Source organism: Mercenaria mercenaria, unplaced genomic scaffold (assembly GCF_021730395.1).
Source record: "Mercenaria mercenaria strain notata unplaced genomic scaffold, MADL_Memer_1 contig_3722, whole genome shotgun sequence".
Classification (NCBI taxonomy): domain Eukaryota; kingdom Metazoa; phylum Mollusca; class Bivalvia; order Venerida; family Veneridae; genus Mercenaria; species Mercenaria mercenaria.
The window spans coordinates 29,502-41,507 of record NW_026461889.1 but is presented as its reverse complement, the minus strand read 5'-3'; the positions used below and the strand labels follow the sequence as shown (position 1 = coordinate 41,507).

General features: G+C 33.6%; 1 long non-coding RNA gene across 1 annotated transcript; it reads right to left on the bottom strand.

The window, feature by feature from the left end:
- Positions 1-5,293: 5,293 nt before the first annotated feature.
- Positions 5,294-10,067, bottom strand: LOC128553343 (uncharacterized). Its single transcript, XR_008369319.1, has 3 exons — positions 10,012-10,067; positions 9,580-9,633; positions 5,294-5,355 (listed from the first exon to the last, which is right to left on the bottom strand). It is a non-coding gene; the product is annotated as an uncharacterized LOC128553343 (long non-coding RNA).
- Positions 10,068-12,006: the final 1,939 nt, after the last annotated feature.

Here is a 12,006-nt window from a genome sequence, read left to right as displayed (position 1 = left end):
TCCTCACCAGCATAAAAACTATATTGCAGTTTTAGAAAAAGGGCTATTGGTTTACAAACATACGTTGTAAATAGTGAATAACCTAACATTTAAAAATCACCTTAAAATAATTTATGTACAATAAATTCGAAGTTTCTTTTAATTTTCTAAACATCATGATATATCAGAAATGCACAATTTGAATATTCAACGTACCAGTATCACATATTTCATTTGTGGATTTGTGGAATATTAGTAACATAGCTATCCACCTTTAATAAAAAAGAAACCCAAAAGTTTTTACCAGCGATACGGAGGGATTTCATAAAATTCGGTTGGATGGAACCAGGTTTCTTCTTAGCTTCTAGTTGAATTCTTAACGCGACATTTCTGCTAACATAATAATAAGAACTGTCTGAGACGCACGTCATACATGGCATTTATTATACATTTATTGACTTATGTTTCAGGCAGCATGTTTTTACGGATCTTTAAAAATGATATTGACCGAAGACGCAGAGTAAATATGTATAGAAACATTTATTGAGTGAAACATAAGTCTATAATTGTTATATCATATGCACTTCTCAAATGCACTCATTTGACTGACCAATATTTCATACATACGAGAAAAAGTGATTTTACAAGAGTCATTATTTCTTTGTAGGTCAATATCTATTTTTGTGGACCCGCGAGTGCACCCATTTCGACCAATCAAATGAGCGCACTTGAGAACGGTATATAACATTTATATTTATATTTATTTGACTCTTGTATACATATATGATCAATATAATACAACGTCAACGTAATTCACACCATAATTTGAATGTAAATTACCATTCTATACAAAATTACAAGACAACATGTTCATACATATTAAAATAATATATTTACATCATTCACGAACAATTTACATGATAACGCCAAGGGGCAGTTTGCTAATCGTGTTGTTGAATTATAATGTAAAACAAATATAATATAGAAAATGGTAACAAAAAAGTGGACATTAATACACAGAGAAAATGGGACTAGAAACTTATAAAGCGATCAGATCGTAGGCGAATTGACTATAAAACAGAACTATGATTAAAAATCAAATACAGCATTATTTACAAAGATAGGATTTTCGTCTAATAAGAATATTGAATTTAAGCAGTGGGCATTAGTAAAAACAAACACGAGTTTGTTGCTCTCTGGCAAATTAAAATATTCAGCACACTGTTAGGATAACATCAGTAGTGATACATTAATTGGATATTAATAAAAACTAATTAATAAGCAATTAGTTATTCTATGACATAGATAGATTGGATAACTACCCGTAATTGATAAGTGATTTTACAATTAGAAACACATTGTAGTGATGAAAATAACAGCGGACACTCGTAAAATTTCGAGGATTTCCGACAATATTCTAGAAAAAGATATCGTGTTTTTCAACTTCTATTTTTGTTTTTGCTTTTTATTCGTATTCGTTATTGAAATCTGACATTATATTACTGATTTTCTTCATCGTATACTTTCAATTTCTCTATTTAAAGTACGTTCTTCTTTTGATTACTTCCTCTATATATAGAACAGTAAACATGAATATTACCACTCCCGTATGAACTTTATCATTTAAAATTGTATATGTATTTGTTCGCATGTATTCACACCATGTAAACTTTGACTCTGAATTAAAGTATTGACTTGACTTGGAAAGTGAAATGTAGTATAATGTAACACATAAATTGTGGCATTGAAAAAACATTATATTTACCCTTCACTCATTCAAACAATGGTTACAGAGTAAAATGTAAAAATGAGTACGACAATATGTACACACTCATTTTTTATTTTCTGATAATTTTATTATTTTTTTATTCTACACCGTTTAGATAAAAGTGAAAAGTATATGATTCCGAATAATAATACGTTCAAAATCGCCCGATACAATTTTATGCTAAAAAGGGAATGCAATTTTCGTGTATTTACAAAAATAAAATGTATTATATATTAAGCAACGCAAAATGTTTTATAACTGACCCTATCGATGTAGAATAAGGGGCATTATAGCATTGAGTATATTTTCTGAAACTTAAATTAAATAGCGAATCGTTGCATTTATCTCTTTGATTTTACGCAACAAGACGTAACATTGGAATAACTAACCAAATAATCGTCGTCTATAAAGCAGATAATGTCATATAAGCAATAACAAGTAGATGTGATTATTTAACAGCATAATATCAATTATTTCTTGATCGTAAACAATTCTCTAATTACCACTGTAAGATCAAATGAGGCACTTGAACAAAGTAGGCTGATGACACATTTAGTGTTTAAACAAACCAGTTTTATTTTAGTACGTTAATAAGGACACCCAAATTGCCTCCTATTGAACTATAACTTTTTTTACGTAGTTTGCACATCACACAAGTGTTTTTTTTTTCTTAATCTGCATTTCATTTACCGAATCATATTGTTCTCATATTTTTACAATTTATAAGTAAAAGAAATGAAATCACACACTAAATATTCGGAAAAAAAACCCCTTAAAGCTATTAAAAAGTAATAAAAGCACTTACCAAATATAAAACATATAAAACATTATCAAGAGAAAACACATAAGATTCCGCCTTTAACTTGTAGTTCGAAACTAAAAAAAAAATCGGATAAAGTGTTAATTCGCGAAATATTTTCAAAACTTACTATATCTGTTTTTAGACATGAATCTAATAATGAAGGTACGTGCATTCTTTGTAAAAATACGAATTTCGACAATTAAAAATTTATTCTACATAGTCTACATATTCATGTTTGATTTTTTTCAGTTGACTTTTCAAGTTGTTCCCCGTTCAAAGCAAACTAAAAAAAAATATCCTAATAAATAAATAAGGAAGAACTTTTAAATGTTATGCTATTAGATGCATTTTAGAAAGCAAATAGCGTTCTCTTTGTTTCGTTAGGAAAAAGTTCAAAGACTATGTGGACAATTTCGCAAATATATACGAAATGATTTCGTGAAAATTATAACGGCATACATGTGTCTGATATTTTCTAAGACTTCTTTTTAAATATTTTCTGAATATTTACACATAAGATTTCATTAGATATCTATAATCCGCCATACTCAAGCACTGATTTGCTCGTACATTTAATTGCAGATCGAAGAGATATATTGATAAATTTTTCGAATTATTTCGTTCGATTCAACGTTAGTTGTAGAAATTCCAAATTTGATTTTAATATCCATTTTAATTAACAATAAAAAGCATTCCAAATGACTTCATTGTTTCAATCATGTATTATTCCTTATGATTACGCGATTAATATTGCGAGAAAAAAGAAGACTTTATAAATAACATTCTGTAAGTTAGATTCAACGGAAAATCCACAAAAAATGCGGGATGGTTTCGTAAAAATCAGCGACATAGTTCTGTTTCTGATATTTTTTTCTTTTAAACATTTTCTTTGAATACGTAAATGAATAATAAGTAAATAAAAATCGTAACACTACCAATAACAAGCACGACTTCACTAGTATCTTTTACCGCAAATGGAAGAGACACGACTTAAACGTACATTTTAAAATTTTAAAATTGTATTTCATTTTACATTGAAATTATTGAAAAATTAACCCAATCGAATTAATCATTCCAAACATATACTATTTATTAAGACCACACAATAAATATTTCGATGAAAGACAATAATGTTAGATGTGACGGAAACTCGCAAAAAAAGACGAAATAATTTCGTAAAAATCTGCGGCATAATTCTGTTTCTGTTAATTCTTCTTTTAAACCTTTTTTTTTGAAATTTAATATGTAAAATATTATTGAGATATCTATAAATTACCATTATCAAACAGGTATTTGATAGTATCTTTAACCACAAGATGGAAGATACAAGATAAATTATGTGCGACTTTTACGTAAATTGAAGAATTTCAAATTTAATTTATAAGTTAAATATTCGCAGAATCACACCCAAACGATCACATATCGTCAATTATTAATCATTCATTATGATAACACGATAAAAAATTCGACATAATAAAGTTAAAACATTTTAAAGACAAAAACGTAGAATTTTACGTGAGATTTCCGCAAAATTTTGCGAAATCAGAAATGTTGTAAGCACAAAAGCTCACCTTGTCACTATGTGACAGGTGAGCTAAAAAAATGATAGAGAACCAGATAGTATAAAAAGTATTTAAAGAAACAGCTTCCGAAATAAGTATTATGAACGCACTGAGCAAGAAGGAAGTAATCATCAAAATCAAACAATTTCTCAATGAGAATGAAATTTTCAAGTTCTTCAACAAGAATTTCAAAAGACAATTGTCATTATCTGAACAAATTTTATTTTACATTCATTCGCTTTTGTGTGATCGCTTTTGTCTTCGGCAGCCTACTCTATAATTTCTCATTGCTGATCATTCTTACAGAAATAAGAAACGGTTAATTAACATTTTAAAACTCATCTTAAAGCTGAAAATACTTTAAAACTTTTTTATCAAGATTTTGTCTCATTTGCCAATTGGTTATACTATTTTACCGGATAATACAAATTTTATGGGCGAAGATGTATTTGAAATAAATTACAACGTATGGTTATAACAAATTTGCAAAGAAACAAACTGCAGTGAAAAAATATATTCTGTTCTATTACATGTATTCTTAGCATTTTGTGTTTGTAACTATTCAAGATTGTAGAAATGATATTCGTAAGTCATCGTGACAGCAAGAAATTTGTTCTGTAACTTGGAAAAAGTTATTCTTTACAAACCAATGACAGTCAAGGTCATATAATTGTTATTACATAATTCCTCTAAAATATCTTTCGTCTCACCTTCTCAGCTTCCTCTTTCCCGACTTCTTTCACAACACTGGCCTCTGGCTCCTGTGAAGTGAAAGAAATTTTTTTCTCAGATTCTGAGCTATTTCAGTAAATCCATAACATTTAATTGCATTTTAAACATTTGGACGCGAATATCTATAATTTTCATGGAGTAATGCTGTCTGTAAGTGCAGTTGATATCTTTTTACGAATGATTTGCTCTAATAATAGTACCTAAATCACACTATTTCTGTCGGGAGAGGTTGCCACGTATTTTATTTGGTTGGACAGAAATGATTATCACAAATGGGTAATGTTTTCGGAATACTCGGTCATGAGTGAGAAAATTGTTTTCCATTTCGGTCAAACAAAAGCAACGCGCTTTTAATTAAAATGTTTTAATTCAAAAAGAATGTTGAAGAACAAGACTTATAATAGCTAAAGATAACTACAACATCATTTTAATACACCCATGTATTTATAACTCGCCTTTGCCTCTGGCGTATCATTGTCGTTCGCACTGTTTGTGACCGCATCTTCTTGTTTCTGAAAAAAACAAAAACAAGCGACTGATGTATTGCCATGCAGTACAGAGTCCCCTCTTGAAGTTGAAGTAAAACCTAGTTATCTTATATATAAGCTTACGGTGTATATTCAAAATTGTGCTATATATACAATTTTTGTTATAACGCAAAATGTTTCGCATTGAAAATCTACAGTTGTCAATTGCTTTTTAGAGCTATTAATTTATAAATGAATTAATAGCATTTTACTTTTACACTTGTAAATTTGTAGGAAATTATAAAAAATGTAGTGAAATACTTTATCATATTATTGAGAAATAATTCAGAAAAAATACACCATTTCTTTTCTTCAATTTAGTCCATACGACACATCAGCTTGTTATGTTGAATGGTATCAAATTAATCAATTATCCATGTAAGGATGAAAACATTACAGACTTGACAAGAAAATGACCTGAAATAAGTACTCGTCAAATTCGGACTACGTTCTGAAGGAGAATAAATGTTTCAAGTTACGAAATATTGTAAATTCATCTCAAACAAGTATTGTCATCAGAAAACAGTATTATCTAATGTTGTTTAGATAGACTCACATTCGTGTGTTCGCTTTTGGGCAGAGCTCTATTTTAACCAAGTGAATGCAGTATTGCCATGCATACAATGCCATTCAGTCAATCGGCCATTCAATTACTCGGCCATTCAGTCACTCGGTCGTAATGTATAAACAATACTGTACTAATATGTTATAACAAAACACTTGGATTAAAATTTATATACATTAAAACCTACAGTTGTTTCCATATACCATTTTTGGCCGATTATCAAAAAAAGTATCCTATTTATGGGAAAAAACGGGAAATTTATCTTGAAAAAATCTAAAATGTCCACACAAAACTCTTTACAAGGTAGAAATAGGTCAAAATACACCTAACCATTGGATGTAACATGCATGTTGTACCACAGAAAAATGGTATTGATTTTCCCTACGAATGTAATAAATAAGATATAACATAAGCTATTTATAGTAAAACAAAGGGACATTATTCTAAAAACAAGGGTGCCTCATTGTGGTGAACTTTTGTGCCAAGTTACATCAAAGTCACTTTATGCAAGAAGAAGAAATGCTCCGGACAAAGTCATTCCTGAATTTGACATTTGACCTCTAATTTTGACTTGAACTTAAATCTAAAGACCTGGTTCTTGTGCAAAACCATCCGATTCATGATAGTGAACATTTATGCAAAGTTACATCAAACGCCTTCCATGCAAGAAGAAGAAATGTTCCAGACTCAGTAATTCTTGTATTTGAACTTTGGCCTTTATGTGTGACCTTGACTTCAGACCTATGGACAAGGTTCTTACGCACGACACTCCGTTTCATGCTGGTGAACATTTGTGCCAATAAATATTAATATCCCTTTAAGGATTGTTGAGTTACAGATTGGACAGGAAAAAAGCCCTTTTGTCCTTTGACTTTAAAGTCTGACCCTGACCTTGCAGCTAAGGGCCCGGGTTTTGCGCATGACACAATGTCTCATCCAGGGAATACTTGTGCCAAGTAAGATTAAAATCCATTTTAGCATGACAAAATTATACACCGGACAGGAAAGAAGTTCCATTGACCTTTGATCTCCAAGTGTGACCTTGACCTTTAAGCTAGGGTTCTGGATGTTGCGCATGTCACGACGTCTCATCATGTAACATTAAAATCCCTTGAAGGATGACAGAGTTCTGGACCGGACAGGAAAAACCCCGATTGCCCATTGACCTCCACTAGTGACCTTGACCTTTGAGCTAGGGTCCGGGTTTTGCGCATGATACGTCGTCTCATCATGAGACCAAGTAATATTAAAACCCCTTATGGATGACAGTTATGGATCGGACACGAAATTGCGGGCGGACAGAATGACGGACGGACGGACGGACGGAAAAGCGCATTCCTATAGTCCCCGAAACTGGTTGTTTTTCAACCTTTTGGGGACTAAAAAACTACAGTGTATAGTTATAACAAATTCCATGAATAGATAGATATTGCTTTCTATTCTGTTCTGTTTTCGTCAGAAGCGACATTGCCTGTTAGTATTACATGTGCCTTTCAATAACTATATGATGGCATGCAAATTTATCTGTAGGCAGAGCAATTCAAACTGTACAAATGATTGTTCTGGCCGTAATGATAGCAAAGAGCGGTTCCCTCATTTCTAAACCGCACATTTTTAAACCAATAGCAATGAACGAGCATCAGGGAGGATCGGTCTACAACTAGAAAATGCTTTTGTAAAAAAGCGCATGTCTCCCCCAATGCAAAGTCCTATAGGCAAGAAGTCAATAGGGGTCAGGAGCGAAAGTCAAAGAGACACTGATGGTTGGCTGCAATAGGGATCATCTACTTGGCATGTCCAGTCATCCCGCTAAATTTCAACACTCTTGGCCTAGTGTTTCTCAAGTCACTGTTCAGGCTCCTGTGACCTTGACCTTTGATCAAGTGCCCTCAAAATAAATAGGGGTCATCTACTTTGCATGTCCAATCATCCTATTAAGTTTCAACATTGTAGGTCAAGTGGTTCTCAAGTTATTTCCAAAAAATGATTTTACATGAACAGGCCACTGTGACCTTGATCTTTAATTGACTGACCCCAAAATCAATAGGGGTCATCTACTCTGCATGTTCAATCATCCTATGAAGTTTCAACATTCTGGGTCAAGTGGTTCTCAAGTTATTGATCGGAACTTGTTATCAATGTTCAGGCCCCTGTGACCTTGACCTTTAACGGAGTGACCCCAAAAACAATAGGGGTCATTTACTCTGCATGAACAATCATCCTATGAAGTTTCAACATTCTGGGTCGAGAGGTTCTCAAGTTATTGATTGGAAATGGTTTTCCATGTTCAGGCCCCTGTGGCCTTGACCTTTAACAGAGTGACCCCAAAATCGTTAGGGGTCATCTACTCTGCATGGCCAATCATCCTATGAAGTTTCATCATTCTGGGTCAAGTGGTTTTCAAGTTACTGACCGGAAATGGTTTTCAATTTTCAGGCCCCTGTGACCTTGACCTTTCACGGAGTGACCCCAAAATCGATAGGGGTCATCTACTCTGCATGACCAATTATCCTATTAAGTTTCAACATTCTGGGTCAAGTGGTTCTCAAGTTACTGACGGGAAATGGTTTTCAATGTTCAGGCCCCTGTGACCTTGACCTTTGATGGAGTGACCAAAATCGACAGGGGTCATCTACTTTGCATGTACAATCATCCTATGAAGTTTCAACATTCTGGGTCAAGTGGTTCTCTAGTTATTGATCGGAAATGGTTTTCCATGTTCAGGCCCCTGTGACCTTGACCTTTGACAGAGCGACCCCAAAATCAATAGATGTCATTAACTCTTCATGACCAATCATCCTATGAAGTTTCAACATTCTGGGTAAAGTAGTTCTCTAGTTATTGATCGGAAATGGTTTACAATGTTCAGGCCCCTGTGACCTTGACCTTTTACAGAGTGACCCCAAAAACAAAAGGGGTCGTCTACTCCAGCAGCCCTACAATACTATAAAGTTTGAAGGTTCTAGGTCAAATGGTTCTCCAGTTATTGCTTGGAAATGAAGTGTGACGTACGGACGGACGGACGGACGGACAGGGCAAAAACTATATTCTCCTGGGGGAGACATAATTACAAGATTACTGAAACATATCTTTCGTCTCACCTTTACGGCTTCCTGTTTTCCAATATATTTCACAGCTCCGGCTTTTGCGCCTTTGAAGCAAAAGGAAGCTATTATTTCACAGATTTGCAACTTTATCAGTGAAACCGTAAAATATAATTACATTATAAGCATAGCCATTTGGACAGCATGAATATCAGGCGAAGATGCACTATTTTTTGGAGTAGTGTGGTCTGTAAATGTGGTTGATAATTTTATCCACTCAAGATTAAAATGAATGATTTGCGCTAAAAATAGTACAGTCTATCTTAATCACACTATTATTGTAAGCAGAGATAGTTGTGTATTCTATCTGGTATGAGAAGCATTATTTTGTTTTCAGAATAGTCAGTCATAGGGGAGGGTTCGCTATCTATTTCTGTCAAACAAATACATTGCGCATGTAATTTGAATGTTTTCAATGGAAAAAACCAACAATGTTCAGCAAATAAAAGTTAGTATAGCAAAATATGACTATCTGTTATGTTAACTTGTCAAATTGTAATAGTTTTATCATTTTGATGAGGTCAAGAAATAATAATTCACCTTTGCCTCTGGCGTATTTTCGTTCGCACCGTGCGTGGCCGCATTTTCTTGTTTCTGGAAATAAAAAAAACACAACTAGTGCTGTCACAGGAGTGACGAATAATGCCCCCACAATACCGCCTTATCACAGAAGAAAGCCAATGCCAAAATCGAACTTGTTCTGGGTCACTGTGGTCTTGACTTTTGACCTACTGACCTCAATATCAATAAGGATTATCTGTTGGTCATGATCTACCTCCCTATTATACATATTTTTGTGATCTTTTGCCAAATAAAGCGTTCTCAATTTATCGTCCGGAAACGGTTAAACTGTTCCGAGTCACTGTGTTGACCAAATAAAAGTAAGAATAGCAATAGATTACTATGAATAATGTTTACTTTTTAATTGTAACTATTTTAACATTTTGTTAAGGTCAAGTGTTTATAATTCACCTTTGCCTCTAGCGTATCATCGTTAGCACCGTGTGTGGCCACATTTTCTTGTTTCTGAAAATAAAAACAAAACACCTAGAGCTGTCACAGGAGTGACGAATAGTGCCCCCACAATACCGCCTTGTCACAGTAATATGCCAGTGTCAAAGTGGAATGTGTTCTGAGTCAATGTGACCTTGACCTTTGTCCTACTGTCCTCAAAATCAATGGGATTATCTATTGGTTATGACCAACCATCCTATCAACTTTCATAATCCTAGGCACAAGATTTCTCAGGTTATTTTCCGGAAGGTCAGTGTGACATTGACCTTTGACCTACTGACCACAAAATCAATATGGGTGGTCAACTGGTCACTACCAGCCTTCCTATTAATTTTCAGTGATCAATGATCCTAGGTTCAAGCGTTCTCAAGCTATCATCCAGATACGGTTTAACTGTTCCCGGGTCACTGTGACCTCGAGCTTTGACCTACTGACCTCAAAGTCGAACTTAACCTGTAATGTATGATGTTACACATATGTTCTAAAAATTATTTAAATCTGTCAAGCCTATCATTAGTTATTGTCTGGAAATCATGAAAAGCAACGGACCGACAGACCGACTGAAAGACCGACAAGCTCATTTATATATACACCCGCCGTCAACAAAAAAACAACAACACTTCGTTTGTGGTAGAATATCAAGTGAATAAGCTTTTACCATGCAATACAGAGTGCCCATTGTAAGGTGACTAATAACCTGCAGCATGATCGTATATATGTCAATGGTGTATATACAATATTCTGTCATATATACACAATGTTATAACGCGCTTAATTTGGACTTAAATATGCATATCTGAAAATACACATCTCAATATTTAATTTTTGAGATTTCTTGAAATTTCACAGGACATGTCTTGTTATTGGAAATATTTGTGCCAAGTAATTTTGAGCATGACACATTTGTTCCAAGTAATATCAAATTCCCTAAATGGATGGCGGAATTATGAACCGGGCACGAAAACGTGGACAGACTGAATGACGGACGGAAAAGCACAAGCTATAGTCCCCGAAACTGATTTTAACCTACTTGAATGATTGACACTTCGGGGAATAGCTTTGTTGGAAACGTTGAGTAAAGTTTACATTTCTACGACAACAAAGCGTTTAACATTTAAGTAAAAGCATACAATAAAATTTGTGAGTCATAGTGTGGCTTTAGAGCTAGTTATTGTACAATTGATAATGGTTTTATACTCTATTCTATTGTCTCAAAGTACTTCTGTATGAAGAAAAAGTCTTTATCTGTAGCCTTCATCGATTGTCAGAAGGCCTTTGACTCTGTTGATAGGTCTTTACTTTACGAGAAACATTCTTTCTGAGATTCTGATGTATTTCAGTGAAAACATAAAAAAACATAAAATATAATTGCACTACATATGTTTGAACATCACGAATATCAGGCGTAGATGTACACTTTTCAAAGAATAATGCGATCCGAAAGTGCATTTATAGATCTGTTCTATCAAGAGCGACACCAATAATTTGCGCTAAAATAGTACCTAAATCACACTATTTCTGTAGGCATTTTATTTAGTTGGACAGCAATGATTATAACAAATGAGCAATGTTGTCGGAAAACTGACATAACAGAGAAAATCGTGTTCTATTTCGGTCAAACAAAAGCACAGCGCTTTTAATTAAAATGTTTTAATTGAAAAAGAATGTTGAAGAAACAAGACTTGTAATAGCTAAAGATAGCTACAATATCATTTTAATACACCCATGTGTTTATAACTCGCCTTTGCCTCTGGCGATTCATTGTCGTTCGCAGTGTTTGTGACCGCATCTTCTTGTATCTGAAAAAAAACAAAAACAAGCGACTGATGTATTGCCATGTGTACAGAGTTCCCTCTTGAAGATGACTAATCATCTCAACTGCAGTATAACAAAAAAATCTGATATATAAGCTTATGGTGTATATTCAATATTGTGATATATATACAATTTGGT